The sequence below is a fragment of the Myotis daubentonii genome, chromosome X, assembly GCF_963259705.1.
Source record: "Myotis daubentonii chromosome X, mMyoDau2.1, whole genome shotgun sequence".
Classification (NCBI taxonomy): domain Eukaryota; kingdom Metazoa; phylum Chordata; class Mammalia; order Chiroptera; family Vespertilionidae; genus Myotis; species Myotis daubentonii.
In genome coordinates, this window is record NC_081861.1 from 2,420,942 (window position 1) to 2,434,905 (window position 13,964).

The window sequence follows — 13,964 nt, forward strand, 5'->3', positions numbered from 1 at the left end:
TTTAGTGGGAATGCTCTTAGGATCGACACCTGTGGACATTTGAGGGCAGAAGAAGAAGTCTGCCTGTGGCGCAGCCACAAAAAGTTGTGGCTGGCAGAATGACCCCTCCCCAAAGACATCTGCAATCTGATCCCTGTAGCCTGCGGATGTTACCTTAGATGGCCAAAGGGGCTTTACATGTGTAATTGAGGATCCTGAAATGGGAAGATCAACCTGAATTATTCAGTTGGGTCTAATGTAATCACTAGGGTCCTTATAAGGAAAAGAAGTAGGCAGGAGGCTGAGAGTCGGAGAAGTAAGGATGGAAGGAGAGGTAAGAGAGGAGAGAAAATGCTATGCTACTGCTTTGAAGATGAAAGAAGAGGGTCATGGACCAAAGAATGCAGGAAACCTCTAAGAGCTGAAAAGGGCAAGGGAATGGATTCTACCCCAAGAGCTTCCAGAAAGAAGGCAGCTCTGCTGACATTTTAATTTTAACCCAGTGAGTTTAATTTCAGACTTCTGACCTCCAGAACTATAACATAACAAATTTTGGTTGTTTTAAGCCCCTAAATTTATATTAATTTGTTATAGTTAGTAATAGGACACTCATACAGAAGGCCTCAGCCAATTCCATGAGGAACTCTGAAGTCAGGATGGCCATTCAAAATTGTCCCAAACTGGACTGATGGGCTGGGCATTCATACCCTCATATAGACAAACCACTAGATGCATATTTGTCTTAGAAAAAGGTATGACATTGAGCAAGGAAATTTTCCCAGCGAGGGCTGATAGCACTCCCAGAGGCTAAGGCAATTGGTGCATAAGTCCTGGAAGGATGAGGAGATGGGTCTGGGAGGCACACGGTGGAATACAATGTACTCTGAAAATCTATGTATTTTTCCAATCCTCACCTCCAGCTCTTGCAGTACTGATATTTAGTCCCAGGAGGTAAAACAAATTCAGTTAGATGTGCTATAACCCAGCAAATTAAACTCTTTTATCCTAGTCTCACTTCAGCTTGCTTTATTGGGAGGGGAGCAGTGGAGGGGCTGGCTACATTGAAGTTCTCTATGCCTCAGTTCCCTTGGGTCTCTAAAGTTAAGAAAAGCTTCAGAATGCAGATTTTCCTGGAAAGTACTCAAGAAACAAGATCGATACAATTATTCTGATACATGCTAAAAGTAAAAGAGAAATACTGTTTAGTTAAGAATTCCAGAGGAAAAATTGAAAATTCATTTTAAGAAGCACATTTCTAAAGATTAGGTCTTGGAAGAACTCATCAAACGATGCAGTTCTCATTCCGTACATATTGTCAATGTCATTTGTTGAAATATGAGAAACAGTTCAATGAATGTTTCAAGAGAGGAAAGAGTGAATTTCTTGTTAATATAGCAAGAGTTCACATTTTTGGCCACTCTGCATTTTATCACCATATTCTGTTATGTTTGATTCTTAGAACATAAAAATACAACTATTTCTTTGCATAAGATACTTTCTAATCTAGATACCCAAATCCTGCATAGAGTGTGAAATATTTCAATTTCCACATGTTCAAACCCTCATTACACCTTACTTGAAGTAATTTAGTAGTCTCCCTGACTTGTCCTTCTGCTACAGTCTCCACTCAAATCCATTCTGCACACTGTAGCCAGATTAATCTTTCAGAACAACATCTTCAGTTATACTATGCTTTCATTCAAATCCTTTGAGCATCTCCTCAATGTCAGACTAGGTTCAAAGTCTTCTCCCTGGCACTCAAGGTTAGGCCCTCCAAATGATGCCCCCCAAACACCTTTCCAGCATTCCCACTTACTCCTCCCTCATCATACCATCCTACATTCCAATCAAACTATACAGCTTCTTGTTTTCTGAAAAGGTTGTACTGGCCTGCATTTGTTACTGCTCTTCCTTCAACCAGGAATGCTTCACCCATTTTTGGTAGTTTAAATCTTACCCATCTGAAAAAGCAATTGTTATAAACCACTACATAAAGCCTTTTCTGATTCAACTAACTAGGTGTGATGTTTCCCCACTTACAATCTTCAAGACTTCTGTCATGGTAAAGCATTATTTCAATTGCAGATAAAACAGGAGGATTCATCTGAAATATAAAGGGGTGTCTTAAAATCCACAGCTCATGAGATTCAAAAAAAGGAAAAAAACTAACCCAGAAAAGCAAAACAGATTGCTATGAAAAAGATAAAACCAGTTCCTAGAAATTGAAAACATGATTTATGGTAATAAAAATAAATAGTTTGAGTAACAGAATAGACATAGTTGAAAAAATTACCTGAGAGAATCACTCTGTTCCATCTTCCAGTACACTACTTAATTCAGCCAAAGGATATTGGGAGAAAGAAGACAGAAAATGAAAGATTAAAGGTAGGTTACCAACACTGAAATTTTAGATGTTGCTAGAAAAACATTAATTCATAACCAAAAAGCAAGCACTAGCATGAATATAAGAAAAATAGCTTCCAAAATACTAGAGGTAGTATGGAGCAAAGTATGGGGTAAGGAGTGCAAGAATCTTGTTGCCTCATTTCCTTTAACTTTTTCCCAAACAATAGCTGCCAAAGGTCTTATTTTTGTTTTAATTTGCGTTTTTGCATTATTAGTTAGGTTACTCATCTTTTCATATGTTTATTTGGTTATTCATATTCTGTAAATTGCCTGTATATATACTTTGTTCATATATCTGTTGGGTTCTTTGTCTTTTTATTGATTTATACTACTCCTTATATGTTATAAATATTAAAACTTGGATGGACTAGAAATAAATAAAATATATATTTCTTATTTTTAAACTTTCTTAGTTTTTGTCTTAACACATTTTCAATTATTTAGAAGAGATGTGCTCAAGAAAAATACAGGTGAAAGCTACCATAATAGAATTGGAAAGTCTGTTTTTCTTCCTCTATGATTTCTTTTCTTAAAAAAAACAAAACAGAAAAATATTGACAGATCTAACTACATAAGAATTTTAAAATTCTACATGGAAAACATGGCCAGACCATATATAAAAATAGAATTCTCACCCACAACCTACAGCAACCAGCCCATGAAACAAAATCATTATCTATGGTAACCAGCCCAACCTGATATCTATAAGTCAGACTTGTAGAAAATCAGGTTGCTATCTCTGCAAGAATACAAAAAGCCAAATAATAACTCTTATAACAATCAGCCCCCAATGGCCAGGACATGATTCATAACTGACAGTTTCCCTAACGTATGTCTCCACTGTCAACTTAGGACCAGCCAGAGAAAGTCAGACATGCACACTAACCATCACATAGAATGCCCTACTGCCAGTTAACCCACCTCCAGCTCCCCCATGCCAACAGCCTCCAATGAGAGTACGCCTAAAGCCTTCCTCTTTTTCCACTATGAAGCTTTCCCATTCATCTGCCTGACTTTGAGTCTGCCAAAACACAGGTGATTGCAGTTGACTCCCTTGCTACTAGCATAGCAAGCTTTGAAATAAATAGCCTTTGTTCTCATACGGGTGGTCTTTGTTGATTTCCACACAACACAGCCTCCACTGTGAAGATGATCTCAGTGAAAGGACAATTTGTCTCATCCCGAGGCATTTGGACCCAAACCTGACATTTCTGAAAGCCATCCAATTTTTTTTTTAATTTTTATTTTTTGCTGTACAGAATAAGTTTTCAGAACCATGAATACACCAACTTGCTTTTAAGACACAGCTAGGTATACAGCAGGTCCAGGAAAAAAAAGCACGACAGGCTGAGCACACCAACAAGATTTAAGAAAGATCTTTTAATATTTAGGAGTATAAAACAGACTAAATGTTAACAGTCCAGTTGACTAGTTACATTCTTAGTTATTTCAAATATTTCACATGAGCATATGCCCTGGGGTAGGGTACTTGGCAAATGTTCCAGATCTGATATGAATAGGCAGCTTTGAGAGGAATGAGCTTCAGGGAAAAATAAAACAAGTTACTTTGTTTAAGTACAGAGGGGACACTATTTGTATTTTCCCTACCCTGAATCACCTTGCCCACGGAAACCAAACTGGTAGCTTTTGTCTGAACACGGGGTTCTTGCTAAGATCGCCTTGTTGTTTCAGCACATTCTTGCTTAAGAACTTAACTTTCGGGCCACATACTCGCTTATTAACTCAAATAAATGATTCATGCTGGACTTTTTCAGAATTACAGCAGGCCAGTGGGAATGGTGAGGAAGAGAAGGGGGAAATTATGCCATGGAATCATTTAGTAGACCGTTAACTATATCACCTCAAGCTGGGCCTGAGTGAGAATAACTCATTAACCCCCATTAACATCTCAGCAGGCCTTAGTTTGTCATATTGGCTGGATTTAGAGCTGAGCCCCTAGGGAAGGAATTCCAGATGGATCCAACCTGAAAGAGGAGTTTTCTGGGAGGCTTAGGGCTACCATGAAAATGCTGATCAGTGAAGCATATATTTGGGGTTGGGTGGAGAAAATATTGACTGGAGAGCAAAATAGAGTACTGTAAAGAAAACCAGTTTTGCCAATGGCTGACCCTGAGCCTTAGCTTGACTAGCTCAAGAACCAGTTGTGGGAGGAAGTCTTTAGAATACATGCATATTATGATGAAATACCTACAGGGAGGGTAGGAGAACTGGGTATTAGAGATTACTTAGTAAACCATCCTTCCATATCTTATCAGCCTAACCTTTAGCCAAGCCCTCTCACCACCAGCCCACTTCAAGCCCTTATGGCAAAGAGAAGGTCTTCAGCAAGGCCAGGTTTTGCTCCACACACATGTTTGATTCCTCTCCTTGGCTTCTGTGGGGAGCTGGTTGGTGAAGGCACTCCCATTCTCCATGGTCTCCAAAAAAACATATATGTATTTCTCTAGCTATGTAGTTTACTGGTGTAGGGAGCAGCTATAGCAGCGGTTCTCAACCTGTGGGTCATGACCCCTTTGGGGGTAGAACGACCCTTGCACAGGGGTCACCTAAGACCATCAGAAAACACATATATAATTACATATTGTTTTTGTGATTAATCACTATGCTTTAATTATGGTCAATTTGTAACAATGAAATTGGGGGTCACCACAACATGAGGAACTGTATTAAAGGGTTGTGGCATTAGGAAGGTTGAGAACCACTGAGCTATAGGGTTAAGCCTTGGACTGACCTGTGGCAGGACCACAAACAAGTCCCAGCTTGGAGGGCAGAGCCCTCCTAGCATAATTAAGCTTGACCTTATAGCCCTCCCTAGTTCCTTCCTAGGTAGCTAAAGGGCTGTGGGAGGTGAGGCAAGTGCTGCCAAAAAAAAGGTGAAACTCACAAGAATATTGTAAACATATTGACAACTACCCTTGTTTTGATCTCACTATAAAATAAAGCCTCAGCTTGTAGGCTGGGTCTTTCTGTGTCTTCATCCAGGCATGAGAGATCCACCAAGCCCCAGCTATATTCTCTTTGTCTGGCTTTTCTTTAATCCTTCACGGGCCCTCCTCAGGCTCACTGAACCTGGTTCTGCTGGCGCGGCACATGCTAGTAAAGCCTGATCAACTATCTCCCTGAGAGGGAAAAAGGACATTTATAAAATGCTTACTATAGTTACTTCTCAACACTATGAGTTTTTTACTTTTTACACTTTACACTGAAGGAGATCTGAATAAGCCACCCCAAAATATGCCACTTTAGCATAAGGATTATTTGGAGCTGAAGGCATTAAGAAAGAGTGGACATAAAAGGGGCTCTCTGCCCTCTTCCTTTCTGCCTGAAAGCAGAGCATAAATTACTCTTTGTGAAGGTGTCACCCTCCCCTCTCCCATACCAGGAAGAGAAGGCTCTTAATCATCAGAGAGATGGCACCAAGCTGAGTCTGCATACCAAACCTTACTAAATAAATAACCCATATATTTCATTAGTTCCCTCCATATACTATGTACCTTCCCACAATTTACAGCCCCTAGAGGTCCAAACCCTTTTTCCAGTGTGTAGTCACACCTCTGCAATGTATTGCCTTTTGTTAAAAATGGTATGTAAACTCTCAAACCGAGACACTTCTAGGTTTGCATTTTCACTTCTTTTCTGTGAAGCTCTTGAGTGCATGCAAACTAAATATTTTCTCCTGTCAATTTGTCTTTTGCCAATGTAATTCACAGGTCCCAGTTACTCAACCTATGAGGGGAGAAGAAAAATTTTTCCTCCCCTACAACACCAACCTCATTTTTCACATGGGAAATTCAGTCACAGAGAAATTAAGGGAATAACAGCTAGTAACTAGTATCAAGATGTAGAGCCAGTCTGATTCCAGTCCTTATGCTCTTTCTTAATTATTCTACTACAACTCTAGTTGAGAAACAGAATTCTATCATATAGCCCAGTTTCACATGGGGTCCACATTGTATCCGAAATAAATACCAAGATTTTAAATACTAGAATCATACTAAGTGAGGGTAGAAAAGTTGTAAGGAACATCAGATGGAAGCCTGGAATCTGTTATCCCCTTGGGAAGTCTCAATCTCGGGTACAAGCCCATTGAGTGAAGGATGAACAGAATCTCTTGAAGTGTTTAAATTGTTCTCCATCTCTCTTTGCTGCACACTCACACAGGAACATTTGTGTATGTTAAATGTGCATATAAGGCCAGGGCATTGTATATAATATGAGGCAAGGTGTATTGATTTCCAAAAGGACTCATGAATGTAATGAAAAAGAAAGTGGATGATAAGGAACAAAGGATTGTACATTGGTCAGCTTTCCTGCCCATGTGTTGCTTCTAGTCCCATGGTCAGCAAACTGCGGCTCGTGAGCCACATGCGGCTCTTTGGCCCCTTGAGTGTGGCTCTTCCTAAGCCTTAGGAGTACCCTAATGAAGTTATTAACAATGTACCTACCTATATAGTTTAAGTTTAAAAAATTTGGCTCTCCAAAGAAATTTCAATCGTTGTACTGTTGATATTTGGCTCTGTTGACTAATGAGTTTGCCGCCCACTGTTCTAGTCAGCCTGTGATTACAAAGTGTAATTTCTCCTGGTCAACTGACAGTAGCTCTAAAGCCACATGCAATCAGAAAAGCGCTGGGCAGTGCTTCTAGCAAGCTTAGGAGGAGAAAGCCCAGCCAAGAGGGTAGGAGGAGGACAAAGAATGTAAGGGAGGGTTGGAAGGCACTGAATGTTTCTGACAGTTTCTCCTCCATTGTATTGCTAAAATATAGCCGAATGGCTTCAGAGTCCCGGACCTGGTAGAAGTCCAGGTCTAGATGGGTTGTGATAACATCATGCACACTCCCATGCAGCTCCCAGAGGCTCAGGATATTTGTCAAGGAAGAGTTAGCTCACACTTTCATCATATTAATAAGACATTCCAGGTGGTGAACATGAGGCTAATGTCTGCACTCCTGGCTTGACCAGAGCCACTTGGCCTCACATCACAGGATGGGAGCTGTAAACAGAAATGGCAGATGCTGCATGTCCCACCTCATTACCTAATCCCTTCAAATAAAAAGCAATAAACACCCTGCTACCTTAAACATACTGTGTTTGTTCCACATTAATGGACACTCTATTTTGTAATTGGATTTCAGGTCGTTGGTTAGTAACAATTCATTAATTTAAAACCAACAATTGGGGCATTCATTTGAAGGTTGGTTACTGAAGGCGGAGCCTGAAATAGCCCTTTTAGGCTTCACGGAGCTCGAGATCAGGGAACTCCACCATGATGTGCTTTGGATACACCCATCAACTTCATGGGCAGAGAGATTTTTATAACCCCTACACATTCAGAAACGTTAATAGGGGAAGGCAAAAGAGAGGAAGGGAAAGAGGTGGACAAAGAAAGAAGAGGAGAGAGAGAGAGAAAAGGAAAAACCAGAGAGTGAGAGGAAGAGAACTGGGAGCAGGAGGAGGAAAAAAGAGAGTGACTCAGGAAGGGTAAGAGGAGAGGGTAAGTTGTGAGGGGGAAAGAAGAGAGAACAGAGGGAGGACAAGGAGAGAGAGAGAAGAAAGAAATGTGTTCCATCATTTATTTTATGAGCTGGATTCTTTGGAGAAGAAAAACAGTAAAGCAAAGGGCTGTTTTTGTTTGTTATTTCTTAATGCAAAGCAGGTTTGAGTTGCCACTGCTGCAGCTCACTGTACTCCATGGTGACTGAGCATCTTTTAGGAAAAGACTGAATAGAGGCAACCCGAGGGCAGGAAGACACAGGTAGAGGAAATCAAGGATTGAAGGAGAGGACGATGCAGATTTAAATTTATTATTGCTGTAATCCAAGGGAATCCCTCATAGAACAGGTTCCAAAGTATTGCTGACTGATGTTAGTGACATTTCTATTCCTGCCTTGAAGCATTCAGCAATTGACAGAGGGTAGATTTTATTAAGGAGAGAAAGGATACAAGGAAAAGACATCAGTCATCAAAGGTTGTTTACCGTCTTGGCTCCCACCTTGTATTGAACCAAAAGTAGAAAACAATATGATGGGGCAAACAGCAATAAAGGTGGGAAAGGAAGGTTCCTGGGATTCCTTGCAGCGCTGCAGTGCAGGTCTGTCAGAGGCAGGGGCACAGGAGCTGTTACTGAACACTGCAGGCCAAGCGCACTCAGATTCTGCAGTTCATTGCCCTTCATAGTGTTTTGGGGGTTTTTGTTTTATTTGTTTTTTAACCAGATATCATTTTGTTTGGTATTTTTATTTGTAAATGGCATAATGTTTTACTTTTTTCTAAACATAATATTTTGGCAGTAAATCACAAAAAATAAGGTGGGTAAAGAAAAGTTAGGGGCTTGGTACTAATATCTGAGGACCCACAGTATCAGCATCATCTGGGAGCTGGTTAGAAATGCAGAAATGGGACCTCAGCCCAGGCTGACTGAATCAGAATTTACATATTAATCAAACATCTAAGGCAGTGATGGCAAACCTTTTGAGCTCGGCATGTCAGCATTTTGAAAAACCCTAACTTAACTCTGGTGCCGTGTCACATGCAGAAATTTTTTGATGTTTGCAACCATAGTAAAACAAAGATTTATATTTTTGATATTTATTTTATATATTTAAATGCCATTTAACAAAGAAAAATCAACCAAAAAAATGAGTTTGCGTGTCACCTCTGACATGCGTGTCATAGGTTCGCCATCACTGGTCTAGGGGAATTTAAGTGAAGATGAAAGAGCGAGTAGTCCTAGATAAGAGAAAAATGTCATGCTATCATCTCAAGTATTTATTTATCTGAGGCCTTTGTTCTAGATGAGGTCCATTTTGCCTACATGGGTATGACCTTGTAACTGACAGGTGCAACCTCGATCCCCTTCCTCATCTCAAGGCCTAGGCAGACATTCCTAATTGATTAATCAATAGTGGACACAGGAGCACTGTCCTGACTTATGAAACTAAATCTAATGGAGAAGTAAAGCGGGGGAGGAGGGGAGGATAGTGATCAGATTTGGTGGCCTGGCTTAGCTTGTGATGTGCAAGTGTGCGAGTGCGTGTGTGTGTGTGTGTGTGTGTGCTGCCTGGCCTCCTGGGGAACCATATTTATACACCAACTCTTGTAGCAAATTCTATATATATATATATATATATATATATATATATATATGCATATATATGTAAATATATATGTAAATATGTGTGTGTATATATATATATATATATATATATATATATATATATATATATATATATGATTTTGTTGACCTATGTCTTGTTAAGATCTGCCTTCCAGTTCTCCCTGCCTGTCTATTCATGCTCCTATCTCAATCAAGTCATGAATTTCTTTTAAAAAAAAAGACTTTGACTTCCAGCCTTCCAAGTAAATTCACAGCCTCATCTGCTTCATCAATATTAATTCCTGGCAGTCATCTGCCATTAGGGTTTTTCCATTTAGCCCAAGGGGTGTCTCAGTTTGGCCATTGTATCTGATGCTTCTGGTACCCTAATCATATCCCCTGGGCCCTTCTCTGATCTTAGCCAAGGCTATGGTGGACAGTTCTGTGCAAAGACCCACTTTTTCTACCTTCATTGCACCTCAAAACACACCTCTTAGCTTTCTGCTCTAGGGCTTTCTTTAATACAGTTTGTTCTGCTTGCATGTAAGCATGACCCTAAGTACGGGAAATTAATATCCTCAGGGACAATTCTCAAACAGTAGGGGGTAGGGAGTGATGGGTAAATAGATAAAAGCTCTGACCTCCCATCAGTTTCTTTACACTTCTAAGGAGGCCCAGGTGGAATCAAGACCCTGTTCCTCATAACAATTACCTCCAATCTGTACCCTTATATTGGGTTTTTCACCTTCCCTGCCTTATTTCCCCACTTTTCCACTCTTGTTTCATGCAATCATCTCCCAAATGAATCACCTGTATTCAAGACCGTCTCAGTTTGGGTTCCTCCAAGGCAGAGTCTAAGATAGTCATATAGTATGCTTCACATTCTCTTCTAAAATAACTTTCTTTCCAAAATATTCCAAACAATATCAAACATTTAAGAGGAAGAAAGGAGGGGTATAGAGATCAATGAGGTAGTATTAAAATAGAGGCATAGTGATGTTCATCACAACTAGGAGTGTTATATGTGGATGAAAAGTCTGAGGCCCAAGTTGTCAACATCATTTAAGATAAATGATCAATTTTCGGGCAGGCCACATACATAAACTTAGAGCTCTTAGGCAAAGGGTTGGGGGGGGGAGCCCAAAGGTACTCAGCATTATAATCTTTAAATTATAATGTGATGGTGCCTCTGGAGTAGTATATTATAGAGACTTTTACATGGATAAGTAATTTGGTTTAGATACATTAGTCTAGTGGAAAATAATCAACTATTAACCTTTTCAGGGGAACAGAAGTTAAAGAAAAGAGGAGAGTCAGGAAGAGTATATGTATTTGGGAAGGGATGACGTGAGTGTTAATAGGCAGTTGACAGATTAATTGATCCTGAGTACCTTCTGCCAGGAATTGTAAGAACCCAAATTAGTGACAGAAAATAGGATGTAGGCCCATCATTAGCAGATGCTATTGTTGCTCAGCCCATATCCTTTCATACTCACTGTGGTGGTTTTCCAATATGCCCACAAATTCTTTGACACACTTCATACCAGAAAGTGGAGACTGATGACCCTCCTCTTGAGTATGGATTGAAATTAGGGATTTGATTCTAACCAAAATAGAATATGGCAGAAATAGATTTTGGTGTGTGACTGCCCAAGACCAGGTCATAAAAGCCATTACGGCTTCCTCCTTGCGCGCTCTTGGATCACTACCTGTGAAGAAGTCAGTTACTATGTCTTGAGGGTACTCAAGTAGCTGTGAGGAATGACCCATGTGGCAAGGACATAAGCAGCCTTTTGCCAACAGCCAGCAAGGAACTGAAGCCTCCTGCCAACAGCCATGCAAATAAGTTCTCTTAAAAGCAAATTCTCTAGTCACAATGTCAAGCAGAATAGGAGAAAATATTTGTAAATCATATATCTGATAGCGGGTTAATATCCAAAATATACAAAGAACCCTTACAACTCAATATCAAAATAATAACAATAATAAGTCCCATTAAAACAATGGGAAAACTACCTCAATAGACATATTGTCAAAGAAGATGTACTAATGGCCAACAGGTACATGAAATGCTGATGACAGCAAATTTGCAGTTACCTCTAGAGCAGTGGTTCTCAACCGTCTGGCCCTTTAAATACAGTTCCTCATGTTGTGACCCAACCATAAAATTATTTTTGTTGCTACTTCATAACTGTCATGTTGCTACTGTGATGAATCGTCATGTAAATATCTGATATGCAGGATGGTCTTAGGCGACCCCTGTGGAAGGGTCGTTCGATCACCAAAGGGGTCGCGACCCACAGGTTGAGAACCGCTGGGGAAATGCAAATCAAATCCACGATGACATATTACCTCTTAGAATGGCTATCATAAAAAAGATAAGAGCCCCAGCCAGTTTGGCTCAGTGGATAGAGCGTGGGCCTGCCGACTGAAAGGTCCCGGGTTTGATTCTGGCCAAGGGCACATCCCAGATTGCGGGCTTGATCCCCAGTGTGGGGCGTGCAGGGGGCAGCCGATCCATGATTCCCTCTCATCATTGATGTTTCTATCTCTCTCTCCCTCTCCCTTCCTCTCTGAAATCAATAAAAATATATTTTTTTAAAAAAAGAGAAGAGATAACAGATGTGAAGATATGGAGGAAAGGGAAACTTTGTGCCTGTTGATGAAACTGTAAATTGGTACAGCCACTATGGAGAACAGTATGGAGGGCCCTCAAAAAAACTGAAAATAGAACTACCATATGATCTAGCAATTCAACTACTGGGTATATATCTAAAGGAAACAAAATCACTCTGTCAGAGAGAGATTTGCACCCCATGTTCACAGCAGCATTAATTACAACAACCTAAGTGCTCATAACAGATGAATGGATAAAGTTGTGATACACACACACGCACACAAGAGCATGCCATTTGGCTATACTAAAGAAGGAAATCTTGCCATTTGTGGCAACATGGCTAGACCTTGAGGGCATTATGCTAAATGAAATAAGTCAGACAGAAAAAGACAGTGTATGATTTTACTGAAATGTGGAATCTTAAAAAAAAAAAAACTTAGAAAGTAGAGAATATTTGTGGTTATCAGAAGCAGGAGTTGGGAAGTTGGATGAAGGGGGTCAAAAGGTACAAACTCCCAGCTATAAAATAAATAAGTACTGGGATGTAATATATAGTATGATCCCTATAGTTAATATTGCTGTACTGTATAGTATATTTGAAAGTTGCTAAGTAAATCCTAGAAGTTCTCAAAGCAAGGAAAAAAATATGTTTTTCATATTCATATGAGATGATGGATATTAACTTAGTTGGGTAATTATTTCACAATATATGTAAATGAAGCCATCATGCTATTACTTAAACATACACAGTGCTATATGCCAGTTATATTTTAATAAAACTGAAAAAATAATAGACATTTATTCATTCACAAAATATGGGGATAGTTTATGTGACAATAGATAAATAATATATTCACTATTCTAATGCATGCCAAGCCAACAGCTACCAACTGAAGGAACCTGTAACTCTGTGCCAAAGAAATTTCTCTGGCTGCTGACACCCACTCCTCCTGGAGTAGCCCTCCTTCAATAGAGTCAACATCCACAGAAGTAGCCCTCCTTCAATAACTGACAGAGTTTGCTAGGTCAACATTCCAGTCTCCATGCCCCTTAATATAGAACACCATGTTCCAGAGGTTCCCAACAGAGCTGAAACCCAGCTGCTCACAGGTAAGTAACCTGGCCATTAATGCACACTTTGTTGGCTTCCAGGCCATCTCCATCTTCCTTCTCCACTCCCCTTCCTGTGAGCACTGGGATCATCTCCCAAATGAATCCTTGCCTCAGCATCTGCTGCTGGGGTAATCCAACCTAAGATATCACCAGGTCATTAAGCCTCATCCTTTCTGTTAAAACAGAATAAAATTATGGGAGGAAAAAAAATATGTGGAGAAAGAAATTAAGAAAAAAAAAAGTCTTTTTAAAAGACAATGTGACTGTTCTTAATCACATAATAGCTTCTAGTCCAACTGTACACCTCACCACCATAAATTCTACAGCTCACTGCTAAAGGTGAGAATGAAAAAAGAAAAAGAAAATTGATGATGCAGAAGCTATGCCTGCTTCATCTTTCGTCTGGTCTAGTGAAGATCTCGAGTTCAGAGGTGCTGATCTTGAAGGCAGTGGCTTTGGGTAAACTATTCTTTGATAAACTTCTCTACACCCCCCTAGTCTATCTGATTTGGGTGGGAATTTCCCTTAACAGGATTTTCTAAATTATAATTAAGGAGACACACTCACAGTTCCATGATTCACATAAATACATCTTTCCAGCTTCACCAACAGAAATAGGAGCCTTGCTTTTTTGCCTTGGAAAGATGATATCCTGAGAGAATAAAGCTGAAACAAAGAAGCAGAGAAGGAAGGTGAAGACTGAGGGTTCTCTGGCATCTTAACCCCTGGTTCT